At 40.6% G+C, this 6,387-nt stretch overlaps 1 long non-coding RNA gene across 1 annotated transcript; it reads left to right on the top strand.

Moving 5' to 3' along the window:
• The first annotated feature begins 2,653 nt into the window (after window positions 1–2,653).
• On the top strand, window positions 2,654–3,630 carry LOC144819475 (uncharacterized). The gene is made up of 4 exons (XR_013607391.1): window positions 2,654–2,708; window positions 2,809–2,919; window positions 3,076–3,189; window positions 3,507–3,630. It is a non-coding gene; the product is annotated as an uncharacterized LOC144819475 (long non-coding RNA).
• The last annotated feature ends 2,757 nt before the right edge of the window (window positions 3,631–6,387 follow it).

Here is a 6,387-nt window from a genome sequence, read left to right as displayed (position 1 = left end):
GACATGTCTTTCTCTATAAATTTTCAGAAAACAAAGGAATTATTCAGAAAATAATATGGGTTAATAAAAACCTGATTTAACAAAAGTCGATGTTGTTGATCATTTCAGCTTTAAAGAAAAATATGCTGAAAGTAATTTGAAGGCTTGGGTAACTATTTTCTTCTTGTCATCTTTCTAAAAGGGACATGTCTAAAATAGTAATGTTAAATCCAACTTTGTCAGCCAGCACAGAGGATTTATCACTACCATTCCAATGATATTAAACATGGCATAGCTACTCCTTGTCAATCAGGAATTACAGCTTAAATGTGTAATAGGAAATTCCTAATGTTGACCTATAGGCGGGATAGGTCTCACATTATTGAAAAACGAATGTAGTTGTTTTTCACTGTTAGGACATGTGAAGCTTTAAATGTACATGTCCTACGTTTAACATACAGAGTACATTGTCTATGCACTACAAAGCGCCTACCTTAGAGGTGACTTATATGTATTAAAAGGGGGTTTATGGCTTGGCACAGGATTTTTAATGCCAAGTCGACATGGCAGTGTAAACTGCACACAAAGGCTTTGCAGTGGAAGGCCTGAGACATGTTTAAAGGGCTACTTGTTTGGTTGGCACAATTAGTGCTGTAGGCCCACAAGTAGCATTTAATTTATAGGCCCTGGACACTGGTAGTGCACTCTACTAGGGACTTATAGATAAATTAAATAAACCAATTGTGGCAAAATCAATCAAACCATGTTGTAAGGGAGAAGCATATGCACTTTAGGTCTGGTAAGAAGTGGTAATGTGCTTAGAGTCTTAAGGCCAACATAAACAATACAGCAAAAAGTGGAGGTAAACAGGCAAAAAGTTTGGAGAAGACCACCCTAAGGCTGTTGTTTCGTCTAACAGATGCCTTTTGTTGTTTGCTGGTACACTTTATTTTACATGGTTATGCCTTGCCTATAGTATTTTGTGTTTATTCGAACACCATTGCGAGGGTAGCTAAGCATTGACTTTGCCATGCACATGGGCCTTTGTTTATTCTAATTATTCAAAAGCAGTGCAGGGACTCTGCTTCTGCCAAGTTTGTGTGAGAATTGCCCGAGGCACTTTACCTTTGTGTTCTGTGCAGCTTTCACTGTTCAAGTGCATTTTATGTTTTGGGACAATAACAAGCACAGCTAAATATGTCCCCATTAAATATCTTTGCTGTGGTTTGTACAGGTGTAAGAAGGTAGGATCCTTCTGCATGTGTACCCCCACTTTTTGCCTGGTGCTTAGCTAGTTTTTACTAGTCTGACTGAGATCCTGCTAATCAGGACCCCAGTCTATCTGCTTTTAGGTACACTCCAGATTGGATACTGGGATAACCTTGTCAGTCCCTAGTATATTGTACCAATGTACCCAGAGCATAGGTACCCCAGAGACATCTCATGGGCTGAAGCATGTATTATGCCGCCCATGAGAAGTCATGCAAAATGGAAGTACAGGCCTGCCATTGCATCCTGTGTCAGTTGGTGCATGCACCGCTTACTTTAGATATAGGTTTCCTATATCTAAGGGTCACTGCATTTGAAGCCAATGTCACCCCTATAGCAGTACTTAACAATCCTGAAGGCAGGGTGCTTGGTTCTAAGTGAGAGGGTGCCCCTGCATGAGCAATGAATGAATACGCACTTATATAGTGCATGGCTACCCGTGGGGCATCCCAGCAAGACACCCCTGCAGCCTACGGAGTCCATTCCCCCGGGTTGTTAGTGCTACAGCCATTTACGACATATAGAGTGGCATTATGCGACCGTGTGATGACCAACTCTAAAACGGCTGAGAGTAGCCCTATTGTGTTAGTTAGCAAACATTGTGGAACCATACCCCCACACCGGTAACCGTGTGGGAGGTATGATTCCATCTCTCAGAAACAAGCTTTGTGATGTCCCTGGTGTTCCTGGTACCAGCCTTCTAATCCCAGGCAGCCCAAAAGGGTGGCTGCCAAGGAAAGACACATTTCTTCCCACCTGCTGCTGAGCTAAGCTCAAGCAGGGGAAGGAATACCAGTAGGCCTCCCATCACAAGGAGGTGTGACCACCTCCCAGACAGAATTTAGTGTATTAGGCCTGGGTGGGTGAGCTTGCCTGCGACCGAAAGTCTGCATGAGGGGCACATTTGGTGTCCCTGTGCATAGTCCAGTTCAAACCAGTCCTGGAAGCCCTTGGCTCCTGCTCTGGTGCTAAACTGGACAAAGGACATGGGAGTAACCTTCCCACTGTCCAGACCCTCCCCCGGGAGGGTCCCCTGAATCTGTCCAACCCTCTCTTGTGGGTACAAAAGGGCTTACTTGGCTGTAGAACCCTATATTCGATGTGGACAAGATTCTGAACTAGAAACCACGGAACTTCGACCGTCTGGACTCTCTGGACTTCGTTTGGGCCCAACTTTGTCTCTTTCTCAGTCTGAAGCATCATCTGTGCTCGTGCACCGTACAGGCTCAGTGCAAGACCTGTGGAGCATCAAGGACAACCAAAGATATCTCCCTTGGAGTGAGGGAGTCACTCCACTACAACCGCAGGCACCACATCATGATTGACCGGTCTGCTGCTCCTGCGCTCCTACTGACTCCAAATTGAAATGTATTTGACGCCAGTACCTCACGTGATTAACTGCTATGCGGAAGTGTGGAATGGCGTTACAGCAATAGCCTGTGCCTGGAACAGCTTGCCGGGTAAGCGGTAGATTCCCTGATGTTAGGCTGTCTATAAATTGTGGTGAAAATTATTTTCTGAGCGCCCAGTCTTATGCAGGCTCTGTTCACTTACTTACAGAACATTGGCAGCCCGAGGATGGTATATTCTTAAAGAATACATCCCGAAATAGAAGTGTGTGCCAGAGACGACATGGAAATAACATGGAAATAATATGCTAAGTTCCAGCAAGTGAGTCTTTCAAAACGGTTCCCTCAGATTTCTTTGAACTGTTATAGATATAGAAGACTAGCCCGTGTTATCAAACATGAAATATATTTGATTCAAGAAAATAATCTTCTAGAAGAGGCAATAATATTCAGTCTTTGTTCCCCTTTTGTTTTTAAGGTGGTACAGTGTGGCATTTTTTTAAGACGGAATCTTTCTCGTACGGCTACGCCCTAATACATTTGGGTAGCCTTCGCTCCCGGTAGTAAGTGGAAAACACGTACAAAGAAATAGGTATGTGACATATATATACCTTTGTGTTTCCACAATGATATCTTTCTGGTTTTTAAGAAACCAATTTGTAGGCATCACGGTGATATTAGAAATTGTATGTTTCACTGTGTGGTGCAGGAGAGTTTCATCTTGGGACACCTCGCTAGAGTCTTGCCTGCTGTCACTCCAAGGGTTGATTTAGTTAGTTATTTGTTCTGCATAATCACGGAATATAGTAATTTATTTTTGGTTAATATAGGTCTCATTATGAATAATATTTTACTTGAAAGTACTACATGGATATGTAGATAGTAAAAAGTGCCTTTTTGACATTATAGGTATAGCATACTAGTTATGCTTTGACAAAAGCCCTAGTCCTGATGAGGCCCGCAAGTTAAGGGGCTGAAACGCGTCGACAATCTTGGATATGGACACCCTATGAATTAATATTCAAGGACAAGCAATAATCAGCAGTAGTTCAAAAGATCAAATAAGGATCGCGCATAATTCTGCTGTGATGAGGTGTACCTGTTGAAATAGGAATGCTCCTTGGTTAATAGATGATAGAGCATCCATTTAAGTAGTTTGGGCTATCAGAAATAATGAACAAATGTGCAACCTATTTTTCTAATGTTGTGTAGAAATTTGTATATGTGATTCTTTATGTGTAAATAGTGTAATATAGATGTTTACACTATACAAAAGAAAGTAAAAAATGAAACACAAGATACTGTGAAAATACATTAAAGCTCCAAAAAAAGAAGTCATATCCGGTGAATACAATTCATTTATTGAGAGAGCGGCGGGTAACAGACATATTTGAATTGTAGAGATTGTTTCTAAAAAAAGAAATAGGATCGGATAGGTAATTTATAAACCTGTTTGAGCATTGTTTGAGATACAATTGGTCCCATCGCATCATATTTGTGTTTGTGCATGTTCTTCCCAGATGCTTGTTTGGGTTATATAGGGAAAACCCCTTCCTTTTTTAAGGTTTATGATTACACTTGGTCAAGTGTGAGGGTCAATGATCAAATAATATAAATTCTGTTTTCTGGCTCAAATTGCTAAATCAGTCAGTCTTGTGCCCGTGTCTTTTTTCAATATATGGAGTAGTTTGGAAATTGTTTAAAAATTGTAGAGACCTATGTTATGTTTATTTATTATGTCCTATGAAACAGGTGCGCTGACCTTATAGGTGAAATTATTGGTTTGGTGCGAATGTCTGAACCAATCACAGTTAGCTATACAGGAGAGGAAATTGACAAGTTGTGTAGAATTCCATCACTTTTGAGTGGTGATCAACCACCACCTCCAATAATAAATATAGATAAAGTAGAAAGGCTTAAACAACTTAAGAAGAAGAATATCAGGACGCACCTACATGCGAAAGTCCTACTAGAACATCTAAAAAACCATACTATCCCAGTGGGACTTCAAGTAAGGAATATACCGGTGATATTTACGACTGACAAAATATATCTGGGTAAATTTGGAGGGGTGGGTACAAAATGTTCCATTGACTGGATGCCTTATCGGTGGAAACCGCGTTTAGATTATATGAAGAAGAGATGAAGGAAATTGAGACTTTGGAACAAGAAATCTTAGGCGACAGCACGATAAAAGACTCGAAGACATTACTGGAATCTGTCCAAAAGACGATAGCTGATTTCGAAATACATACTACGAATGTTAAGATTTCCAAGGTTGCAAAAGACATAAAAAACTTTAAACAAGAGGAAATGTATCCCTACCTCAAGGACGATTTTTATGCTAATAACAATCCAAGCTCTCTGAATATACAATACAGAGGTAGATCCAGGAATAAATTCATAACATTCTCGGATACATCCTCTGATTCAGACCAAGGGTCCAGTGGGGGTTAGCATCCATATTTTCAAAACCCGAGAGTACAACAACCTTTTTTTGGCAGAGGCAGGTACCGAGGCAGAGGGGGAGGACAAACATGGAGAGGTTACAACCAACAAGGGGGATACTTTCCACACATGGGACAGTATCCACCACCACCCCCACCAGGACAATACCCACCACAGGGACAATTTCCACCTCCAATATTATACCAGAATCAGGAACAAGAACCCTTCCGTACTCGGAAGAAGACTTACAGACGTTGAGCCCTAATAGTGGAAATAAGTTGGTCAACATTGAGACAGTCCCCATCTATAATCTATCTACTTATACACCAACAGAAACTGAATTGTTAGTTTTATCAAAGGAGCTCTCATTTGTACCCACTAACTTACAGAATGCAGTAGATACCAAGACCGAAGTTTTACATTTCTTGAAAAAGGTACACTTAAAAGCATTCTTTCAAGATAAAATACTACCGGAACAAAGTAATATCAGTGGCCTACAGAACAAATCCACCTTCATCCCAGAAAGTATGTCTTTACCTCCACAAATTCTGGTGTTTGAAGAACAAATCCTAAGGGAATTGGATATACTCCAAAAACAGAAGATCTACTATAATACCAACTGTAGTAATCAAGAACAATTGGCACTCAAACACTTATCTGAAAATTCCGCAATAATAATAAAACCAGCGGATAAGGGGGGTGGAATAGTGCTTTGGGACAGGAATGAATACGAGGAAGAGGTAATGCGGCAATTGTCCAACCCGGTACACTATCGGGTTTTAGAACATAATCCCACCCAAGAACTTCAGTCAGAAATACAGGAAATAACAAGAGATGGACTAGATGGAGGTTGGCTATGTCAAAATGAGTATGATTTTCTTGATAGTGTCACTAACAAAATACCAAACATCTATGTCCTCCCAAAAGTACATTAATCCACTATAAAACCACCAGGAAGACCAATTGTGTCCGCTTGTGGTTCACTTATGGAGCCACTTGCTTAATACATAGATATTTTTTTATTGCCCTTGGTTAAAGAAACCAGATCCTATGTCCGAGATACAATGGACTTTATAGCGCAAATAGAAGGTTTGCCTTTTGATCAAACTAAACAATGGTTAGTGTCTTACGATATTGAATCGTTATACACTAACATTCCCCCAGTTGAGGCACTGGCAGTGATTAAAAACATGCCCTTGAGAATAGAGAACGTCCCCATCAGGTTCCAACTGACTTCATTGTATCTTTAGCATATCTGTGTCTAAAAAATAATTTCTTTAATTTCAAAAATACCTTATATCTCCAAGTATCCGGGGTAGCAATGGGGTGTAGTTTTTCTCCT

Source organism: Lissotriton helveticus, chromosome 2_1 (assembly GCF_964261635.1).
Source record: "Lissotriton helveticus chromosome 2_1, aLisHel1.1, whole genome shotgun sequence".
NCBI classification, from domain to species: Eukaryota; Metazoa; Chordata; class Amphibia; order Caudata; family Salamandridae; genus Lissotriton; species Lissotriton helveticus.
This window is presented reverse-complemented; position numbering and strand designations above follow the sequence as displayed.